This window comes from Puma concolor, chromosome B1 (genome assembly GCF_028749965.1).
Source record: "Puma concolor isolate L17-30 chromosome B1, mPumCon1.1.hap2, whole genome shotgun sequence".
NCBI lineage: Eukaryota > Metazoa > Chordata > Mammalia > Carnivora > Felidae > Puma > Puma concolor.
In genome coordinates, this window is record NC_141670.1 from 105,463,117 (window position 1) to 105,486,625 (window position 23,509).

Genomic DNA, 23,509 nt, shown 5'->3' on the forward strand with positions numbered 1-23,509 from the left:
TCGATTGGGTTCTTACTTCACACATATGTCAGATTCAAAGTCAGCTGCAGCTCTTACCTTGCGTTGAGTTTCCAGAAACTGATGAATCTTGGGATTTTTGTCAAATAAGTACAAAAGAACATTTTAAACATTATAATAAGTATTTCTTCAGTCTTCATTAATTAATTGCTGCTGTCTTCCATCCTCTGAAATTATAAAATGCACTCTGCTTTTTTTCCTGTCCATATTGTGTGGGATGTAGGTAAGTAGAAGTAGGTGGTAGATGGAAACCCTCAAAAAGGAAGCTTGGGACACCTGGGTGACTCAGTTGATTGAGCATCTGATTTCAGCTCAGGTTATGATCTCCTGGCTCATGGGTTCAAGCCCCATGTCGGGCTCTGTGCTGACAGCTCAGAGCCTGGAGCCTGCTTTGGATTCTGTGTCTCCCTCTCTCTCTGCCCCTCCCCTGCTCACACTCTGTCTCTGACTCTCTCAAAAATAAACAAACATTAAAAAAATAACAAAAAAGTAAGTTCAAGCCAATTCAATAATTTTTAATCCACAGACAATCCCCATTATTTCCTTATTTTCCAGTATACATTTTCTGTAAAACATACTTACATAAAGATGGTAGAATAAGAGCTGCTTTAATGACTTCGTCCAAACCAGTCATAGAGCATATGCTATATTGCCATTTAATTTGAGTCTTTCTGCTCTCCAGAAAATCATCTTTGTCTCTTTTTCTTTAGTAAGAACTTTATTTGCATAACAGTTTGGGTCTTTATGGAATACTGGCACTACTCTTTTAGTTTTCTTGTATGGAAATGAACTGTAAAATAAACTTATGTGTCCATGTTCACTCATACACCTGCTGGGGTCTGCATATTCACATGGAGGAATTGAGGGGCAGCAGGAAATGGAGGTGAGGAAAGTTAAGGGACTTGTCTTAATTTGTTTTTACTTAAATTGTAAATCACAGATCAATGAAAATAGAAATGTTTTCAAGAGAGATGATTTTCACATGATTGAGAAAATGGCAATGGTCTAGATGGAGAAAAACATTATTAAATTTGTGGTGGTAGCTGGGGTGAGGGGAAGGGCCCTGCAAGATGGTCCCCTGAGCCTGTCTTTGGTGTTGCCACTATTTATATGCCACCTTATATATTAAACTACATGATCCATCCACTGAAAAATGTAAATAAATTTGAATTAATAAGCATTGGGAAATAGAAGGCATTTCTTCTTTTTCTTTTTTCTATTTTTTTTTTTCAAGGACCTATCCGTTGACTCCACTATATTTTCTGAATAATACAATACAGGGGTTTGGGGGTAGAAAGTATATGCCTAACCTTAACATTGGCCCATAAAACTCCTCAAATTGCACCTTGCAACTGTTGTCAAATGAGCTCATTGAATCAGCAGTATTAATTTAATCATATTTTGGTTTTTATGATGAAATAGTTCCAAGGAATACGTTTGAGTAAATTCTTAGTGTTCCATCTGAAAATCCGCTCTATAATAATGATAGGTAGTTGCTCACATTTTTTTTCCTACTGTGTAAAGTCTCCCAATAGACCACAGAGTTGTGGGGGAAAGTGTTTCTTTTCACCTTACAAATAGTAAATCCAAATTAACTGAATAAGCCAAGGAATAAAAAAACAAAAACAAAAACAAAAACAAAAAAACCCACATGCAATAAAGAGGTTAGTTTCCATTTCATCTTATGTGCAGTAAACACTAAGTTCTAATTCAGATATGTTTTCTTTAAACATTTTTTAAGGAAAGAGATAAATTTCATCTATAAATATTAAATAGATGATTTGAAGCACTTCTGATTTGTATCATCAATTTTCAAATGGAAATTTTATCACAAAGCTAATAAAAACAAAAAGAGGAGTCAGCATTAAAAAAAAAAAAAGGATGAGTGAGACATTCTACAGCTTCTCAGTTGAAAGGAACAGCACTTCCTTTTCTCATGATACCAAAAGCTCCCCGATAGTGGACCATACCGGCTTAGAATGTGTCTCCCTCCAGCAGAACAGCTGTATTACTTTTCCCAGCAGCTGATTGGGTCAGTCTGCCTCAGGGCACTCAGCCCCCCACCAAGTTGTTACATTCCCAAGACTGAAGACTCTCTCTCTCTCTCTCTCTTTTTTTTTTTTTTTCCCAGCACTTAATGCATCATCCCTCCCTTTAGAATCTTCAGGCTCCTTCCTCTGAGAAGTAATACAAAAACACTGCTTAATTGTGGCTCTTTCAAACTGGAGCATGATCAGTTTTCTTTAATTCCTGTAAAGACATTTAACGGCTGATGTAACTATGACCTCCATTTGCTCAGTTAATAGAATGGACATTTGGAATTTTTGCACTGAAAAAAATAATTACTACACAGTTATTATATTTTAGCTGTATTTCAAGAAGACAAGAATTCCATTGGATTGAAAATTAATGGGAACATTAGGGAATAAAGGACTCATTAACCAGGAATTAGGTCACTGATCTAGTTTATTTTCAATACTATAGATTCTACAAAAGAAAGACAATCTCCTCTAGCTCACCCAGATATAAATGAACAAAAGTAAGATGTGGGATGATTTCTGTAGCTTACAACTCTGGAGGGTGGTGGTTGTAGCCTGTGGAGCCAGAGTGGAGAAATGAAGCTGAAAGTGCTTTGATGTCTAAATTCCATTGATAACTTTTAAGCAAAACTAACAGTAGAGTGAGCTGTGGAGATAGGAGTGGAAGAGACAGGATGTTTCAAGAAAAATATTCACACAGTTGTTTAACATGGAGCTGATCAAACAAAATAAAATTATGAGCCATTTTCTTCTAAGGAATCAAATAGGATGTTTACATTCTCAATTTTTCCTTTCATCTGAGTCCAAGTATAAAGAATCTAAGAGTCTAAGGCTGGCTGAATCTTTTAGTAATTCTCCTTCAGAAAAGCCTTCGGTGAAGAATTAAGAAAACCGATATCAGAGAAAGGAAGCTTTTTTAGTGAGAATGGGGAAAGCTGAGCATAAAGAGATGAAGTTATGAAACAATGAATTCTAAAAGTGAAATACCCCCAAAAATTTGATTCCCCACCTGCCCTCCCCCCGGGTTCCTGACCAGGCATAAGCATCAAAATTACTTGAGCTTTTTCATTACACAGTTGCCAAGATGCCACCCTAGGCTTTCTAAATCAGAAACCCTGAAAATGGGACATGGCATGGATCCTCTTTAAAAGTTCCACCAGGGGGCGCCTGGGTGGCGCAGTCGGTTAAGCGTCCGACTTCAGCCAGGTCACGATCTCGCGGTCCGTGAGTTCGAGCCCCGCGTCAGGCTCTGGGCTGATGGCTCAGAGCCTGGAGCCTGTTTCCGATTCTGTGTCTCCCTCTCTCTCTGCCCCTCCCCCGTTCATGCTCTGTCTCTCTCTGTCCCAAAAATAAATAAACATTGAAAAAAAAATTAAAAAAAAAAAAAAAAATAAAAAAAATAAAAGTTCCACCAGTGATTCTGAAGCACATTTCATCTTAAGAACTACTATTCTGGTGCAAACCACATTTCCTCCAGGCTTCGCCACTCTGTGCTTACAAAGCCACAGTAACAGCAATGGCTGAAAACTCATGGTCCTCCATGTGTAATTGCATGGTTTCATCCATCTATTTCTGTAGTCCCCAAATGCAGAGCATGGGGTTTGAAAGAACTCCCAGATTTCTCTGCTTGTCCTCCCTTGTTAAGGTCTTGGTTAGCAGAACCATGTGAGAGTGGTACTCAACACTGGCTCTCTTCTCAGAGCGCGGACCCCTTTTCTGCTTCTCCCAAAGTGCAAACCCTCAAACCCAAGCAGCCTTTGTCATCTCAGAGCCAGGCTGTGTTATGTATGCCTAGACATGGTGAATTGATGTTCCTTCACAGCGCAAAAGCACAGGCTCATAAAAGACTAAGACCTAATCTCAGGACTAGAAAATGCTTCTCGTCCCCGCCCCCCCCCCCCCCCCCCCCCCGCCCACCTCATCACCACATTACTAAAGCCTATTTACAACAATTGCTTTTACTGGATATATCGTGTACAACTATCAAGAAAAACTGGCAAGGCATACCAAAAGATAAAAAACACAATTTGAAGAGACAGAGCAAGCATCAGAACCAGACAGGGTAGGAATATTGGAATTATCAGACAGGGAATTTAAAACAACTATTAATATGCTAAGGGACCTGATGGATAAAGCAGAAATCATACAAGAACAGATGGGCGATGTAAGCATAGAAATGGAAATCCTAAGAAAGAACCAAAACTGCTTGAGATAAAAAGCACTATAACAGAAATGAAGAATGCCTTTGATGGGTTTATTAATAGACTGCACAGAGCTAAGGAAAGGATCTCTGAGTTTGAGGATATGACAACTGAATCTTCAAAAACCAAAAATTGAAGAGAACAAAGACTGAAAAAAACAGAATATCTACGGACTGTGGGACAATCACAAAAGGTGCATGGTGGAAATATAATGGAAATACCAGAAGGAGAAGAAAGAAAGAGAGAAACAGATATATTTGAAACAATAAAGACTGAGAATTTCCCCCAAATTAATGCCAGATGCCAGATCACAGGTCCAGGAAGCTTAGGGAATGCCAGGCAGGATAAATGCAAGAAAAAAAATCTATACCTTACCAATATCATTTTGAAGTTACAGAAAACTAAAGATAAAGAAAAAAATTCTGAAAGAAAAAAAAAAAAACGGGGGAAAATACCTTACTTGCAGGAGAACAAAGATAAGAATGACATCTGACTTCTCAGAGGCCATGCAAAATAGAAAGATAGTGGAGCAAAATGTTTACAGTATTGAGAGAAAAATGATGCTCTTCCCTAACATGTTGCTGCTTCATCACCCTGGTTTCTAAGCCACATGATAGGTGCCTCTGTGCCAGTGAAAACAGATCCCTAACATTCTTCCTGCAGCCCCTGCCCGCATCTGGGTTCAGGATAATTCCATGGGACTCATTAATAAAAGAGACAGCCTCCTGCTCACTCATGTGCCTTTCCATATCTGTCTCCAGACATCTTCCTCTTTGGAGACATTTTCCTACTATGTAAACTACTTCACCGAAATAGCCTCTTTGAGCTTTTAGCTGAATATTTTCATCAAACACACATCAAAATTCCAAATCCCAGTTTAGGTTGAGATGAGATCCCTATTACATTAGTAATTCTTCTACAACAATATTCCTCTCTCTCAGGTTATGTAATATCTAGCTACATCCAAGGAGACCACAAGGTCTTTCATCAAGTGCATTGATTGATAAATGCCAGCCTCTGGAGTTGCCCAGAAAATGCTGTTAACATCTGTATTTTCAAACTCAAAGCCCAAATGCCATTTGGATTGCCACATGGATAAGGGGAAGGGAAAGGGTGAGAGGGCATTTGGTAGAAAACGTATCCTCAAACCTCCAACCCTAAAAACTGCTTGAAGAAGTTGCCTGTATCATGTCAGCACTGCATGATCTCTTTGCTCCCCGCACCCTTGCTCCGCCTTCTGCCTCACCCCCACTTTCTAAATCTTATTGTCAGGGCTTTGCATCTTTGCAAGAGGCCCCACCATTCAGCCAGTTCTGCAAGCCAATAACTGGTTGTTAAACTTGGCTCTTTCTTCTTTTTCCTCTCACCTCCTACAGCAAATTTATCACTAAATCCCATTGGTTCTATACTCTGAATTTCCCTTGATTCTATTCTCTCCTTCTCTGCATCCCGACAGTCTGCAGTCTGGGCTGACATCATGACTTACTGAGACTAATGCAATAAGTCACAACTGATTTCTTCACATCTACTTTTGTACCCTGAACATTGTTTTCTATGGTACAGAGTATTTTTTTTAGATGTCTGTTTCAGCTTCTCTTAGAAATCTTAAAATCTTCTTAAATCCTCTGAATGTCAGGGCCTTCAACTATAAACTGAAAATAATGATTTCTCCACTGATGATTATTATCAGAATTTGAAAGAGTATAAAATATATGTATAGAGAATATGTATATAAAAAGCTTATATAATATTTTACTTGGCATGTGACAAAAGATCATTCTTTTTTTTTCTAAGTTAACTGAGGACATTGGACTAAATGGAGAAACAAAAGTCCATTCTAGCTCTAAACTGTTATGATTGTATGTTACCAAAAGAAGTTGGATGAACCTAAATTTTAAACTGGATGCCGTATTCTTTAGATACTCTGTTAGTAATAAAATACTAATAAAATACTGAACCAGATGGACATGGATATGACTCATATTAGGCTATGTCAAAGGTGATAAAAACCACTATTGTGTATATACTGCAGGTTGCCAAACCCAGCTCTGTCACCTTTTTTCTGTTGGGTGATAGGCTGCTGACAGATTGCTTAGGCTAGGGAGTCAAAAGAAGAGAGTCAGTGCTTCAAGTAAGTCAAGACATTAAACAAACTGAAATAAGAAATTTAATCTAAGCACCATTCATCTCATCTTTGCCTCAAATGGGGGTGGGCATACCGAGAAAGATTCCAAAGGTGGAAGTGATCATGTTTCTTAAGTTAACCTGGAAGAAGGGAGAAAGGAACAGAGAGAGGCATAACAATGGTCTTTAGAGAAAGATAATACTTTTGAATTGATTTGAACTGAATTGAATTTAAGGAGCCTCCTAGGTTCTCTTCCACAAGAATCTGAGGGTCAAAACACTGGGGAATGAGAAGTTTGTAGTATTTCCTCTGGCTTCTAGAACTATTTCAAGTCTTCTGGACCTGTATGTATATGAAAGCTGAAGAATAGGCTGGTTCCTAAGTGTGGAGTTAGGACCAGGAAAGGGAGAAGGATCAAGAATAAAGAATATGGAAGGAAAATGGTCCCTCAGCACCTTGAGATTCAAAATGAAGATGTGAAACCTGTATCTATAAGTATGTATACAGTATCCCAAAGGCAAAAGTCTATGTTCTAGTCTTTCTTTAACCCTCGTTTCTAGATTCTAAACTCCTGCCCCATCATCCCATTCTTGAAAAAAACTTCTTGGATCAATGACCCATCACATACTGACTCATCCCTGGAGTTCCTGCAGGCATGGGAATTGTGCCATTTCCTTTTTAATCTGTAGTAGATAAATATATCTTTCTCAATGAATGGAGCATTAGTTTATTTGCTTAAGATAAATGAATGAATGAATGAATGAATGAGTGAGTGAGTTTGAGAACTGCCCACGAAGCTAGTTCTTACAGTGTGAATCGCAGAGTCTTCATCTACAAATTGTGGGTACAATGCCTACCTTATTGGTTGTTATAAGAAACTGAGAGTTATAAATGAAAAACCTTATGTTCTGCTTGGCACGGATTCCAGAGTTATCTTTTCCTATAATAAAGCTCAATGACATCCCAAGTTTGGAAATTAAAATTTCAGGCATATCCCCAGAACAATCATCATAAGGATTTTTTCAAATAGTCCATAGCTCATGGTCCGAATATACGTGTTTTAAAATGTCATATAATTGATGAGATCCATTAAACTTCCAAAGATATATCTGGCTTTCTATTATGAATTCCAATACTTGAAAACCTTGGGGGAAAGTCTTCTGTAATAGGGTATGTCAAATACAAGCTCTGTTTTTGCTTATTTATACTAAATAGCCTCTAACCCCCAGTCCACTATGCTGTACAAGATTTATTTACAAAGTCTTTAGCAAGAGCTGGAGTTCCATGGGTTCTGAGTATACATGAACTTTCCTCCAGCAAATTATTTTGGGTTCGTTTTTGTGATGTGACTTTGATTTCAGCATATTTGTCCACTTATGTTTAGAAAATACATGGTTATGAACATTTTTTTTTCCAGTGGGAAGTATTTTCATTTTAGAGTATACTATTTAAAACAAAGACTAAATGTAATGAATACATTCCTGCATGGGTTATAAATTAAATTTCTGGACAGGGACATGATCCTTATATCCTAAGAAGGCAGAAAGTTATATAATTTTCAAAATGTTTAGTGAGATCAGTTCACCCATATTTTGAAGAGCATTCACTTTTCTCCCCATGGAATAATATGAATCACACATTGACCAGCATTTACCTAACTTTCTTATCTTTTAAAATGTAGAAAAATTCAGGTTCCTCTGCTAAGTAAATTCCATGTTATTCTTCAAGATAATTGTCATGTGACTGCATTAGTTGGCTAACCTTTTGTTCTCACCAAGAAACAGTATTATTTGAAAAGAAACTGTTTTCATATGAAGTATGGGGAAAGTGATTCTAAAAGTACAAATATTCTCACCCAGATTTTCAGTATTTAATCAGGTATTTTCAACACACTGGTAAAACTGAAAATGGTAGGCATATTTGAAAGTGACATTTATTCTTATAATTCATTTTGATACAATTTTTTGTAGAGCATTCATAAAATAATTTCCTAAATGAGATAGTAACATACAAATTTCCATATACTGGAGAAGCTTCTTCCTATAGAAATCTGACTCAACTATAGATTTAGTAATAAGCCAAAACACTGGTTTATGTTGAGACTATTAGGTATGCATAATGATAATACACCCACATGCACCTTTGGAACACTTAATACTATTTTAAATGCTTTTACATACATTATCATTCATCATTTAATCACAAATAGTTACAAATGTCAAATTCTTTGGATAGGTCAAATACAGAAAAAAAACTAAATTCATACTTCAAGTAACTTTTATTGGCATTTCCTGATAAGGAAATGGAGCATTTTAGCAGAAGAAATTAATATAGGTTTGGAACAAATATGTCAGAAAAGTGGTTTCTCATTTATGTATAAAAATGTATAGGGGCGCCTGGGTGGCACAGTCGGTTAAGCGTCCGACTTCAGCCAGGTCACGATCTCGCGGTCCGTGAGTTCGAGCCCCACATCGGGCTCTGGGCTGATGGCTCAGAGCCTGGAGCCTGTTTCTGATTCTGTGTCTCCCTCTCTCTCTGCCCCTCCCCCGTTCATGCTCTGTCTCTCTCTGTCCCAAAAATAAATAAACGTTGAAAAAAAAAATTTTTTTTTTAAAAATAAAATAAATTAAAAAAATAAAAAAAAAATGTATATACCACAACTACTATCAATCTAAATAAGTTATAATGTAACTGTATTGTTACTTGAATGGGCTCAACTGGGGCACTGGCCAGACACCACAAAGCCTAGGAACTAGAGCCGGACATGTTAAAACTAGGTTAGGAATTCAACAAGAAGGAGCCAACATCCAGAAAGAAAATGGAGAGTGCAAACCATTCTTAAGAAGCGCAAGGAGTCATAGCTGAGAAAACCAAGTATGCCTAACAGAACCACAGCCTGGAGCAAGGCTAACCATGAAAGTCTGATCCAAGGGGTAACAAACAAATGCAACTGGAAGGGGATGGGAACACGTGCCAAGTCCTGGGATTACCAGCTGTGGAGCTGGAACGTGGGTTGCGTGACCAATGGGTCAGCTGGAATGAGGCACAAGAGGTGGTCCTTACTTAAAGGTGCTCACTGGGAAAGACAGATAAAACGCATCAAGTCTTCTTAGTATTAACTACACACCCAGTTATGATAATAGTTATTAAAATGCAATTCTCTGGGGCACCTGAGTGGCTCAATTGGTTAAGCATCCTACTCAGGTCATGATCTTGCGGTTCTTGAATTCAAGCCCAGCGTCCAGCTCTGTGCTGACAGCTCAGAGTCTGGAGCCTGCTTCGAATTCTGTCTCCCTCTCTCTCTGCCCCTCCTCCACTCATGCTCTGTCTCTGTCTCTGTCTCTCTCTCTCTCTGATAAAAATAAATAAACATTAAAAAAAAAATTTAATGCAATTCTACATGGCAAATTGTTTTCTTACCCAGAAAGCTTTAGTAGGAGTGGTCATGCAATTGCTGATTTGTATGTATTGATATGAAATAGTATTCAAACTAAATATTTAGGAATCATATTCTGTCATTAACATTTATAAGTAATTAGTATGATTATTAAGTATCTTTAATAAAATCAATGTAATTACAAAATTACCATTTTGAAGAAGATGAAGCTTAAATCCTTCATCCTAATAAATAAGAATAAAAGTATTTTATCACTTTAATTAACATAATAGATAATGAAACGTATTTGTTGATTGAGCAGGAACTATTTCTGATTTGTTGCATTTAAGGGTGTGGTTTAGTCTTATCATGGCACTATTGGGAGGCAAACAAAATTACTGCAATTCATAATTTTTTTGTTGTCCTTTTTACCTACGTATGATCATATAATTCCAGCCAAGCCATCCATTTACATGATTCTGGATTCTGAATTCAGGGTCTTTGGTCTAAAAACTGTACTTACGTGTCCCTCCTTTTGATTTTCACAAAGGATGTTTCAGCCTCATGTCAGTTTTTAATCTGTAATACATGCATTTTTCTGAAAAATGTTCTGAGACGCTTTTGTGTTGTGAAATTAAGGGAAATAATTCTCTATTAGAGGATGTTGGTTGATGCAGGAAAAATAACATGGTAAAATAGCAGCTCACAGGAAAGTTTTCAAAATGCATATCTCTATTGATTTAGTGTGAATCTGTCTGAATTACAAAATCAAACTCTAGAACTAGCGTTAAGAAACTAAAGAGCACACAAAAAGAACAGAAATATGCTAAGGCCTCAAGGGAAATTTCAGGAACAAAGGATAACAATTTCTAAGGACCCAAAAGAATTAAAAATTGTACTTGCCTGAAATTTGTCACTAACACGTGCCTTGAATTAACTATTTGAAAAAGCATAGATTTAAAAATGAAGTTAAAATTCCCACAACTATTATCAGTATAAAAGATTCATTTTCTTCTCTTCTCCTGACCCCTACTCCACAGTAGGGGGCTGACCTTCACCATTTATTGACACAGGAAGAGAAACCAGACATCACTCCAGTGGTTGACCTGGCTAGGTCAGGAAACAGTTTTTCTGGGAACCACACAGCATTTATAAGTCTCTTGATAACTGCACCTACAGTGTCTAGGTTTGTTCTTTCAACTCCTATTTTTCTACACACTGCCAAACAATGCAAACACAGGGGCTCTTTGCCTGGTTTCAATGCAACCAGCAATGTGGCTGCTACAAGCGATTGAGAGATACAGTTGATGTTGATTCACTTAAAGTCTGATTATCAAGACCTGGTTTGTGACGGGGCATAGGGGGTTAGATTTCTCTTCTGTGCCCAGAACAATATGGTTTTGCGCTCTGAGATGCTACACGGTAAATGTAACGGACATTTATGTGTATGTGCCTGGGTGTTTTCCAATATCCTGAGAAACTGCTGAAAACACACACACACGCACACACACACACGCGCACACACACACACACACTCATACACACTCACACACAGCAGCAAGGCAAAAAGACCAAGTGAGTTGTAGGGAAGCCTAGTTTAATCTTCAAACTAGACAAATGGCATCACCATCAATTAAAAAAAAATTCTTTGGAGTAAGACTGCCTGAAACATCACTTAGGCCAGAAGTTTTCATCACAGAGAGAATCAGGAAAAATCTCTTAGAGATTCTGGCTGCTTAGCCCCAAGTGTCAACGGGGACAGTGATGTTGAACACACCTGCCACCACACACACACACACACACACACACACACACACACGTATTTTTTACAACCCTTAACTCCTTCTGTATTGAGGTCAGTAGTTTGTATTCCGTATTTTTCTTTGTTCTGCTCTTTCCTCAGACCAGAGAGTGAAGATTTGAGCACATGTATACAGAAACACATAGGCAATCTCCTAAATATTCGTTTGGCTATCCGTCCAACAAATTCCAGTACTCTAAGGATTAACTAGTCACTTTATTTCTTTTGGAAGGCTCTGCTATAACTGAAGCCCGACATTTTGTTTATCTTCCAGTGTTTATCTTCCAAGGAACATACTCAAATGCACTCATCATGACAAAGTACCTGCTGTAGAGATACATTTTTAAATTGTGGAACTTGAAGGCTTTTTTGGAGGAGCAGAGACTATTATCTAATTTTTAAATTTTTTTCATTCTTTGTAGGAATGGACAAAATATAAGATTCTTAGAGATTTTAAACAACTTTAGGCAGTGTTTCTAGCCCCACTTTAGTATAAAGTTAAGTAGATCTACCCGTATGTTAAATGGATATTTGAAACCTATAAATATTAACAAACCTCATTTAAGTTAATTGTCCTGACCTGCTCCTCCTGCAACAACACTTTTTGGAGAACTGCTAAAAAATAGTAAAAGAAAGATTTGCATTTCAGAGCCCTTTATTTCCCCAGCCAGGCACTAGTGTGGTTTCTCATGAATAATGCAAAGATACAGTGGCAGGAAGCCAAAAAAAGAATAAAGAAAAGCAAAGATGGAGATAACAAATGACTCTACAAACTGTATCATTAATCCTTGAATGACTGAGAATTGATTATTAGTGAGTTCATTTTTTGTTTGTTTCTATTGACTAGAGAAGGATGGCTTTACAGAGTATCATAAAGCATGATTGAATAGAGGCTCTCTGAAAATGCTCAAGTCCCTATTTTTTCCCTTAATGTATGTCAACCTTAGAATTATTTAAAGTAATATATTATCACTGAGAAAAGAAATTAAGTAAGATTTTAGTTCCTTCTCTGAATACATTTTCTTGAAAGTAAATTGGAATTAAGAGAGCTCAGGAATTCTATTCCTTGTCTCAATGGCTAGATTTTTGGCATTTATATGTAAACAAATAACTCTAATATGATGTAAGTGCTATATTCAAAATATGTGCTATGGGAGAACAGATCATAAATTATATCAATAGCAATTAAGATATATATTCTTAGCCTTTTTTGGACCCACATTGTATTCAATTAACATTCAACATTCAACAAATATTTATTGAGTATGTATTATATGCCAGATAGTTACATTTTAACAATGTCAACTATTGTCTCAATTTTTTTTAAAAAAACAAAGATTATTAAGTAAATGGAGATAACCAAAGATTTGCCTTGGGGGGAACGTGAGAGGGAGAAGGAATTCAGAGACCTGGCTAAGACCAGAGGTGTGTTGCTAAATGTTTAACAATTGGCTCTCCAGGTTTAAAAAACAAACAAAAAAAGGAGGTCCAATTTGTAGCGTTCACTAATTAATGTGATATAAATATGACTGTCATGTTTGATTTCAAGCTACATCACCAAATGCGGAGCTGGGAAGAGATGCACACAATCCATTCTCCTGATTCACCTTGAACCCACTGTAGCCATAATTTAGTACCCACCAAACAATGGCTTTCCAGGTTCATTCTGAGAACCTATTTATGATTACAAAACAGGCAGAACTGGGAGATTGAATAGCTTTGCAGAATGACACAAAAATGCACATGGATATATTTACCTATGGTCTTATATTTATCTCTTATATGCTCCTATATTTATCTCTTGTCTTCTCTTTTAGAGTGTCTACTCTCATATGTTGTCTCTCTTTAGCCCTCTGCTACATTGAGCACCTGATCTCTGCTATTACAAAGAGAAATAACAACATTTACTATGGAAAGCTGGCAATAACTTTGAGCCTCTTCAGCAATATTGTTTACCATTTTATCACACAGTATTAAAAGGTCATGTTGAGGAATGCCTGGGTGGCTCAGTCGGTTAAGCGTCTAACTGCAGTTCATGTCATGATCTCATGGTTCCTGAGTTTGAGCCCCAGGTGGGGCTCTGTGCTGACAGTTCAGAGCCTGGAGCCTGTTTTGGATTCTGTGTCTCCCTCTCTTTCTGCCCTTTTCCTGCTCATGCTCTGTCTCTCTCAAAAATAAACAAACATTAAAAAAAATTATAAAAAGTTGTGTGGAGATTTAATAAAATTAGTAAATATTTCTACTTCATCAAAGATTGAGATTTAATAAAATTTGTAAACATTTCTACTTCTTCAAGGAAATTTTTAAATGAAACTTGCAGTTTTTCATTGAAACTATGTTGAGATGAAAAATTCGGTGACTCTAAGCCTTCACTGGAGCTAGATTTTCAGTTTACCCATTATTGCTTTGTACCATCAGTGCAAATGTCAAAACAATTTAAAAGGCAAATAAATAATACCTTAGTGTTATTATTAAAATAATTTTTAACCTTGTAGGCCCCGTGAAAGGATCTCTGGGTGCCCTAGGGGTCCGCAGACAACACTTTGAGAACTACCCTGCTAGTCTAAAGTTGCAAATGTCTCTTGGTTTTGGTTATTGCAATAAGCTCCCCACATCCATTCTGGCCACTTTGTAATCCATTCACCAACAATAAGGAAATTCTAATCATGTCACTCCCTCCTTAAAACCCTTTTATGACTTCCCATTACTCTCATGATGAAATTAAAACCCTTGTCACGGTTGACAAAGCCCTCTATGATTTGGTCCTTGCCTACTTCTATAGCTTCATCTTTCTTTGTTTTCTTCAACCTATTTGCAACAGCCACACTAGCTTTTCTGTTCCTCAAACACAGTAGATTCATCCTTGCCCCCACGGTCTTTGCACATGGTCTTTTTTGTGCTTGCAATGCTTTCTCTACCCTCCATTTACCTGATTAACTTGACCCATCCTGCAGATGTCAACTTAAATCTTACTGGAAGAGGCTTTCCCTGCCTGACTCCCAACAGATTAGATCCTCCTGTTGTAAGTTCTCACACTCTTGTAATTATATGATTAGTGTTGTGCTTATTTTTGAGATCTGCCTCCTTCATGAAACTGTTACTGTTCTCATGGAAGAGACTGTGTCCGTTGTGCTTCCCATTGTATCCCTAATCTTCAGGGTAAGGGCTTTGAATGCTGTCTGATTTTATTGAAGGGGAATCACTTAGCATTAAAAAAGCAAAGAATTGGATGATTATCTACATGTAAATGTCAATCTGTCTGCTCCTATGACCATGTGCAACACTGACCCTATGGGGCTCAATTGAAAGAGCAACAAAGTACCTTAATCTAGCACCAAATTACCTTATAAAACTTTCATTACTAAAAAAAAAAAAAAAAAAAAAAAAAGAGCAAACTGGAGGTGAAGAGAACAGATCTCTTATTTCCTACAGGAATCAAATTGGAGCCAGACCAGCATGACAGTACTCAAAATTGAAACTTAACTCCAATAATGAAGGTTTTGTTTCAGAGATAAATTTGTCATATCTAAATTCCTCTTTCCTTTAATTTGATGTCTCCAAGGAAGTTCCTTAATTCTTCATATAAATATACTGTAGACAATCAGCAGTCATTTTATTATCTCATCCATTCCTCCATTTCAGTAAAAATATTGAATATGTTCTAGCTCGGAGTCAAGTCTGTAACTTCTTGACTTTCTGGAAATGTTATTATACTCCCAAGCTTAATATCACAGTAAATATTACCTCCAGAAAATACTGTGGTTCTCCTCCGAGTAAAGAAAAATGTGCTAGAAATTGTAACTCCAGGAGGCTCAAAGCTCTTTAGAATATGCCCAGTATGGCACGTGCATGTCTTATGTCAAATGGACAACCAGCAGGTGATTACACACAGTAGCCTAAGAAGGTACCATTAGATGTTACAATTTTTAGTATTTATTTTCTTCTCAGTTCAAAAAAAAGCCACCAAAATGATTTAAGACTTCCTGAAATACTCCTATAAATATTGTTAATTCTACTCTAGATGAAATTGATGTATCTTACATAAATTGATGACTTACTATGAACAATCATAGTAAGTCATAAAACTCAGGATTGCTTGGTGATAAAAAAAATTTGGTTAAACAGCTAAATATTTTATTTATAATGCCTCAACTACTTTTGGAATCATGTGAGACATTGTTTCCTTTTCTATTTCCTGCAGTATTCCTCCCAAAGCTAGAGTTTGTTTTAAAAAGACAAAGATTAAATACCGCGGTGAATTATTTCTCCGCTTATGCGCAAACACCTTTTTCTTTTTGCTTGTTTTTGTGAATTTTTGAAATCTAATATTTATTACATTGTGTTTAAAAAAGAGACAAGTTAGCATGCAGTTTGAAAAAGAAAAGATGGTAACCGTAACAGATCTAATTACAGTGAGATACCATAATTGGGTCAGCAAGAGGCTACGAATGAATGTATTTGTAATGGAAATAGGAACTTTTCTGGAACACTTTTTTCTTTCTTTTTTTTTTTTTTTTTGATGTTCATTTATTTATTTTAAGAGAGAAAGTGTGAGCAGGGAGGGGCAGAGAGACGGAAAGAGAGAATCCCAAGCAGGCTCCATGATGTCAGCATGAACCCAACAGGGCTCAATCTCACCTGATCATTACCTGAGCCAAAATCAAGAGTTGGACATTTAACTGACTGAGCCACCCAGGCACCCCTAGGAACTTTTCTGGAACATTTAAATAGCTGATATTATGCCATTGCCTTGGAAACCCCACTTGAATTTTTTTTCCTTTTTTTTTTTTTTTTTTTTTTTTTTTTTTTGGTTAGGTCTGAGAAAGAAATCCCAGATGGAAAAGTTCAAAGTAGGAGATTAGTATCTAGACAAGCCGTAGTGGTTGTGTTTGGAAACCTAGACATCAAGAGCCCACTGAAGGGGGCTGACTGCTGAAAGGAAGGAAGGACTGGGAACCCCAACTTTGTATGTGTGGAAGCATCACAGAAAAATTCTACTCTCTGCAGCAGTTTGGATGACACTGTTATTGAGTAGCTTGGAATTTACCTATATCCTTTTAAATTAGCTGTTTCTAATTTCTTTTTTTTTTTTACTTGTACTACTTGATGTTAGGCTAATCACCCAACTGATGAGTCATATAGTACTCTACTATATAGACTACTATATATAATAGAGTTCTATTATATCTCATTTAAGGAAATTTTTATTCACCAAAAGTTATAAGACTAAATAATTCATCTATGGTATGTTATGGACAATCTTCTTGATCTCATAAAAGCTGATTGTTCAATTTGTGCATTTTCCTGCCTCTTGCTTTTTCCTTTCCTACTTGCTTCCTTTAGGCATGCTTTTCCCATGTTGAGTAACTTCTCCAGGGCTTGAGCAAGAGGAAGGTAAGACTTCAAACTTAGGTCAGCCATGTTATTAAAGGTATGCTTGGAAAAGTGTATGGAAAATAAGAAATTTGCCAGCAAAAGTGACATTTGTAAATTATCTATGAACATAATTGATTCATTTAAAAAAGTGCTCAATTTCTTTAGAACAAAACTGTCTGGTAGAATGTCTTGTGATGATTGAAATGTTCTGTACCTGTGCTGTTCAATTCAGTTGCCACTAGTGCAAATGAGTAACTGAATTTTTAATTGTATTTCATTGTAATCATTTTAAATTTAAATGGCCACATGGAGCTAATAGCTATTGTAATGGTCAATGCAGCTCTTGAACATGTCTTTCTAGTTATCTAGGCTAAGCACTCCAATATCATTTCATTAACTCCAAAACTACTAATTTATAAACCATGATTACTTGACATGGATTGAATTAGTCTATCATTGACTTCTTGAACTATGAAGAAATGGCTGATAATCAGATTAAAAATGTAAAAAATAAAACAAAGCAAAACATTATAGACCAAAAGTTGCATAGGAGCAAAAACTTATTATAAGAACTAATTCAGCGCCATTAAAACTATTTATAAATTGGGGCGCCTGGGTGGCGCAGTCGGTTAAGCGTCCGACTTCAACCAGGTCACGATCTCACGGTCTGTGAGTTCGAGCCCCGCATCGGGCTCTGGGCTGATGGCTCAGAGCCTGGAGCCTGTTTCCGATTCTGTGTCTCCCTCTCTCTCTGCCCCTCGCCCGTTCATGCTCTGTCTCTCTCTGTCCCAAAAATAAATAAACGTTGAAAAAAAAATTTAAAAAAAAAAATAAATAAATAAATAAACTATTTATAAATTAATACAGATAATAAATTTGTTAGATGATGAATCCCTTTTATTATTGATATGAACTAGGTCTAAATGGACCTTTTTACTTGGAAACACTCTGGAGATGGTTAATTCTATGTGTCAATATTTGGGGGTTTTGTTTGTTTGTTTGTCTGTTTTTGTGTCAACTTGACTAGACTAAGAGATGCCCACATGGCTGGTAGAACTATTTCTGGGTGAGTCCCTGAGAGTGTTTCTGAAAAAGGTTACCATTTGAATTAGATTAAGTAAAGAGACCTGCCCTCGCCAGTGCAGGTGGACATTTTCCAATCAGTAGAGGGCCTGAATAGAACAAAAAGATGAAGGATGGGCAAATTCTCACTCTCTCTTCTTAAGCTGCGATATCCGTCTTCTATTGCCCTCAGATATCAGAGCTCCAGGTTTTGGGACCTTACAACTTTGGGACTTACACCATCAGCTCTCCTACTTCTCAGACCTTCGGAACCGGACTGAATTATATCACCAGTTTTCCTGTCTCTTCATGTTGCAGACTGCAGATCATGGGACTTCTCGGCCTCCATAAACATGTGAACCAATTCCTATAATAAATCTTCTCTTATATGTATATATCCATGTATATCCTACTTGTTCTGTTTTTCTGGAGAAACCTGCCTAACACAACTCTTTAATATTTATGTATTTTAGCATTTATTCAAACTATGCCAGACACTGGACTAATGGTGTTTTTTTTTTTTTAACTTGCCCTGAAGAGGTCCATTTTTGCTCTAAAGATGAAATGTGTATCTTTCACTCAGCAGAATTTAATATTAACGTAAATATTAATATATTTGCCAACTTGAAGATATGCAAGGACATTAAACAATTTAATACCCCCAAATCTTACTTTTATTTTTAAAGATGTCACCAGCACTTTATTTAATGTATTTCATACTTTCCACATAAATAATACTGAATTTTCCTTAGATGAGCACAAAACAATGAGGTTTTTAATATTTTATTTAATTGTACTTTATAGTGATTATTATTTATATGATTGAAAGTTTCTTTAGTATAGTATATTAGCATATGGTATAGTATATATATGTGTATTGTATTAAATATTTAAGGTTTTTGCTACATTTTAGGTAATAATAAGTTAAAAAATTTCCCAGTATTTAAACTGTGATTTAGTTTATGTATAGTAGATAGCACTAATGTATTAATATATGTATAAATACAATAACTACTGTATTTCTCATAATAAGTACTACAAGTTTAACTATACTTATATAACCATAAGAATAACTTTAAGCATATGCACTAATATAAAGATAAGTACTAATAGTTTCTTTTTTAAATTTCTTGCATTAGGTATTATTTTAATGCCTGATATGTAATGTCATTAATAAAAATAATGAATTGATTTGCACATAATAAAAGGGACTTAATATGTTTGTCCAATATTAATATGTTAGCCCAATATTCCAAGAATATTGAGCATGGTCTATAGAGCCAAGCTGCAAAGACTGTTCAATTCCCAGCTCTCCACACACTAGAAATAACTTTGAACAAGTCATTAAACTCATCTGTGCTTCAATTTCCTCACTAGGAAGGCAGAAAATAATATTTGTCTCTTCATAAGGTCATTGTGAGAGTTACATAAAAATATTCATGATAATTACTTTATGTAGCTCCTAACACATAGTAAGTGCTCAATAAAACATTATTATTATTATTATTATCAATATTATTATTATCATCAGGAATATTGCAAGGTAAACTAAATATATTTAGGATCTTATGTCATCTACTTAAAGGAGATATTTGAACGAGGAGCTTGACAATGTTCACATATTATTATAGTATCCATTTTCACAGAAAACTAAACCAGAGTTTACATACTGGAAGATTTTTATTACAAGTATCTGAATTTGTACATAAAACGTTCAAATATTTTTATTTCCTTAAAGAATATTAATTTGTCTTTTTCCTCCCAGTATAAGATTAGAAAATCTATACCCTTTTGTAATTTGTGTGCTTTGTTTTGAAGAATATATTTTGGACATAGAGCTATTGCAGAAGATGTCCTTCATGTTGAAAACAAATTTATTTTTCTTTGAAAGACACATGTATTTCATTTTAAAATATGGCCTTTACTCTCTATGCCTATAAATCCTAAGAATGGATATATTAGAAATGGAAAAAAAAAACTTCTAAGAAAACATTTCTGTAATGAATACTGCCCTACAAAAGATGTAATATTTGAGAAAGGCTCTGATCCAAAAGTATGATCAGAAATTTTCAAGTAGAGCATTGAATCAGATCTCTAAATGCCACCATGCACTGAGTAAACAGATTTAGCTGGCAGTGCAAATCAAATTGGGAAAACTGAATATCTCAGTAATGCTGCCAATTTCTCAAGCCTCAAAGATTTACATCTTTGAATTTATGCTGAAGTTAGTAGTATAGTACATGAAATACTCCATGAGTTTGATTTAAACCTTACCTTTAAAGGTATGCACTTGTGATCCCACTTGCCCAGTTGATTCCTCAACTGCTTTTAGATTTGAAGGGAATAATTGGCTTCAAACTGGAGAGCTAAATAGATAAATGTGGGCAGTAAACAAGTGTGCTTGGGAACCCCAATTTCTCTCTTTGTATTAGCTTCGAGACCGTTAGCTACTATAACAAATAAGCTTACAGATGTATGATAGCTCACATACAGTAGACATCTATTCCCTACTCGTGTTAAGTCCAAAATGAGAGTTCTTTTTTGACAGATGGTCTCCTTTGAGCAGAGATTCAGAGACCCAGGCTCCTTCTAGTTTTGGCTCCATTATTTTCAACATGTTTCTAATATGACCATGCTGGTCTACGACCAATGACAAGGGGAAGGAATAAATAGCATGAGGTGGAAAGGTTTTTTGCGCCAGGCCTGGGAAAGAGACACACACCACTTCTACTCACGGTCCGCTGGCTGGAACTCAGTCATGTGAAAAGGAAGCTGGGAAACATAGCCCAAGATACGCCAGGGATGACAGGCAGCAGTGCCACACCCTTCCTGATAATCTACAGCCTGCAGGCTATATAGTTTCCTCTCCACAGTCACTAGCACTTTCCCTGTTGCCTCCATCACCTCTTCATTTGCTGGAGGGAAGTAGTCTCATTAATTAATTCACAGTTACGTGTCAGCCCCAGGTGTGCATTTTAAAAACAGAAGCCTGGAGAATGATTATTCACTCTGTAGAAGACCAACGGGAGGAGTTTTGTTGTTTTTCATGTTTTGTTGTTTGTTGTTTTGTGGGTGGTTTGGTAAAACAGGATCAAAAAATAAGCAAGAGCTCTTTAGTCCACAAATAAGGCAAATTCTAAAAAGGAGTCAACTTCCTGGAAAATGGAGGGGAGGACACAAATTAAAGAATAGATGGTATAAATAGCATCTATTCAATTCTGGATTTTTCCCCTCATCTCTTTAGTTATTCATAATGTAAACTAGTGGCAGGTTGGTGTCTCTACCGGTATTAGGTAAAAGATGTATGTGTCTTTATTCCTATACTGAGTTAGCACGCATAAAAGATCTAATAGAAATTGCAGATGCAACATGTTCCAAAATGTTAAAATGTTGACTTTCCTCCACAAACTTGTTCCACCCACATACTTTCCCTTCTCTGCTAATGCAACTCTATCCTAACACTTGCACAGAATTAAAACTTTAGAGTCATTTTTGACTTTTCTCCTCTCACAACTCTTATCCAAGCTTCCAGGAAATACTGTTGACTGGATATTCAAAATGCTCAGAATATGAACACTTCTTCTCGTCTTCATTGCTCAGTATTGAAGCTTCCACCCTCTGGACCCTGAATTACTGAAAAAGACCCCTCACTGGGGCACGTGGGTGGCTCAGTCAGTTAAGGGTCTGACTCTTGATTTCACCTCAGGTCATGATCTCATGGTTTGTGGGTTGAAGCCCAGCATCACTGACAGCATGGAGCCTGCTTGGGATTCTGTCTCTCCCTCTCTCTCTGTCCCTCCTCCACTTGCTAGAGGTTTTTTTTGTTGTTGTTGTTATTGTTGTTTTTAACTTGCCCTGGAAAAGCCCATTTTTGCCCTAAGGATGAAATGTGTATCTCTCTCTGTCTCTCTCTCTCTCTCAAAATAAATAAACTTGAAAAAAAGGAAAAAGAAAAAGAGCCTAACTAATTTCATTGCTTCTATTTTTACCTAACAGCACCACCACAACCACCCCCATACCCCTCTACTTATACACACACAGAATCTACTCTCACCCCATGGGGTAGGGGGAAGAGCTAAAGGTAGAAGCAGTGAAATTAGGATACTATTGCAATAATCCAAGTTAGAGATAATAATGCTGCTCCTACTCTCCCTTTCACTCAGTCTGCTTCAACCATAATGACCTCATTGCTGTTTTTGAACAAGGTAGATATTCTCTTACATTTCTCTTCTAAACAAGACTTATCCCGAGCATCCTCTTAAATATTGCAATGTGTTACCTATCTTCCCACCCGGAATTTCTAAGTCTCCTTAAACCAATTTCCCTTTTTCTTTGTCTTTAAATTGATGTATAATCAACATATAACATTATATGAGTTTCAGGTGTACAATGTAATGATTTGATATTTGCATACATTGTGATATGAAACAAAATATATAAAATATATAAATATAAATAATATAATAAAATATAAACATTAAACATATATATAAAATATCATATATATTTAAAAATTTTAAATATGATATAGCAAATAAAATACATAAATATAAATAAGATATAAAATAAAAATATAAAAAATAAAACTACAGTAAGTCTAGTTAACATACATCACCTAAGGACTTTCAAGATCTACTTTCTTGGGGCACCTCAGTGGCTCTGTCGGTTGAGCATCCATGGTTGTAAGTTCAAGCCCCGTGTTGAGCTCTGTGCTGAGCATGAAGCTTCCTTAAAATTCTCTCTCCCTTTCCTCCCCCATCCCCTGCTTGCACATGTGCTCTCTCCCTCTTTCACTCTCTCTCTCTCTCTCTCTCTGCTATTGAGTTGTGGAGGGCTTTTTAAAATACTTTTAACATATTAACCCCTTATCAGATACATGATTTGCAAATATTTTCTCCTACTCAGTACATTGCCTTTTCACTTTGTTAGTGGTTTCCTTTGCTGTGTAGAAGCTTTCATAGTGATGTGGTCCCACTTGTTTATTTTTGCTTTTGTTTCCTTTGCTTTTGGTGTCAAATCTAAGAAATCATTGCTAATAATGTCAAAGAGCTTACCTGATTTTTCTTTTTTATGTAATATGTAATGCTTTCTAACATACTTTAAAAGTTGCATGAGTTTTACATTCATTGTTTGCCTCTCTTCCAGAATGTAAGCTCCACAAAAGCAGAGATTTCTCTTGTCATGTTTTCCCATTGCTGTCTTTCCAGTGCCTAGAAGAATACCTGGCACGTAATAGACACTTTATAAATATTTATTGTACATTGATTGAATTTTTCTAGACATTAGCATATAATTTACAGTTGATGATCCTGTAAGTTTTAAGCTTTTCTCGGTCACTACTACATGATAGAGAAGTTTAATCAAAATTCTTAGGACAAACATTGCTTACAGTGTGTCTGATGGAAAATTAATCTCACAAAATACTTTTGCAGATAAGTTTATAAAATATGGCATACCATACCTACTTGTTGGAGATTTGCAAAGTGTGTTACTATATTATAGTCTCTGAGA

At 36.2% G+C, this 23,509-nt stretch overlaps 1 long non-coding RNA gene across 14 annotated transcripts in view; it reads right to left on the reverse strand.

Moving 5' to 3' along the window:
* Window positions 1-22,823, reverse strand: part of LOC112858613 (uncharacterized) — a 235,018-nt gene extending 212,195 nt beyond the window's left edge. For 12 of the 14 annotated variants that reach the window (XR_015250260.1, XR_015250256.1, XR_015250261.1 and 9 more), the window contains exons 1-3: window positions 22,614-22,823; window positions 20,273-20,364; window positions 58-185 (exon numbers count right to left, since the gene is read on the reverse strand). This is a non-coding gene — a long non-coding RNA (uncharacterized LOC112858613). Of the gene's footprint in view, window positions 1-57; window positions 186-20,272; window positions 20,365-22,608 lie in introns of all 14 variants that reach the window. The other 2 variants (XR_015250259.1, XR_015250262.1) reach the window with 2 other exon arrangements.
* Window positions 22,824-23,509: the final 686 nt, after the last annotated feature.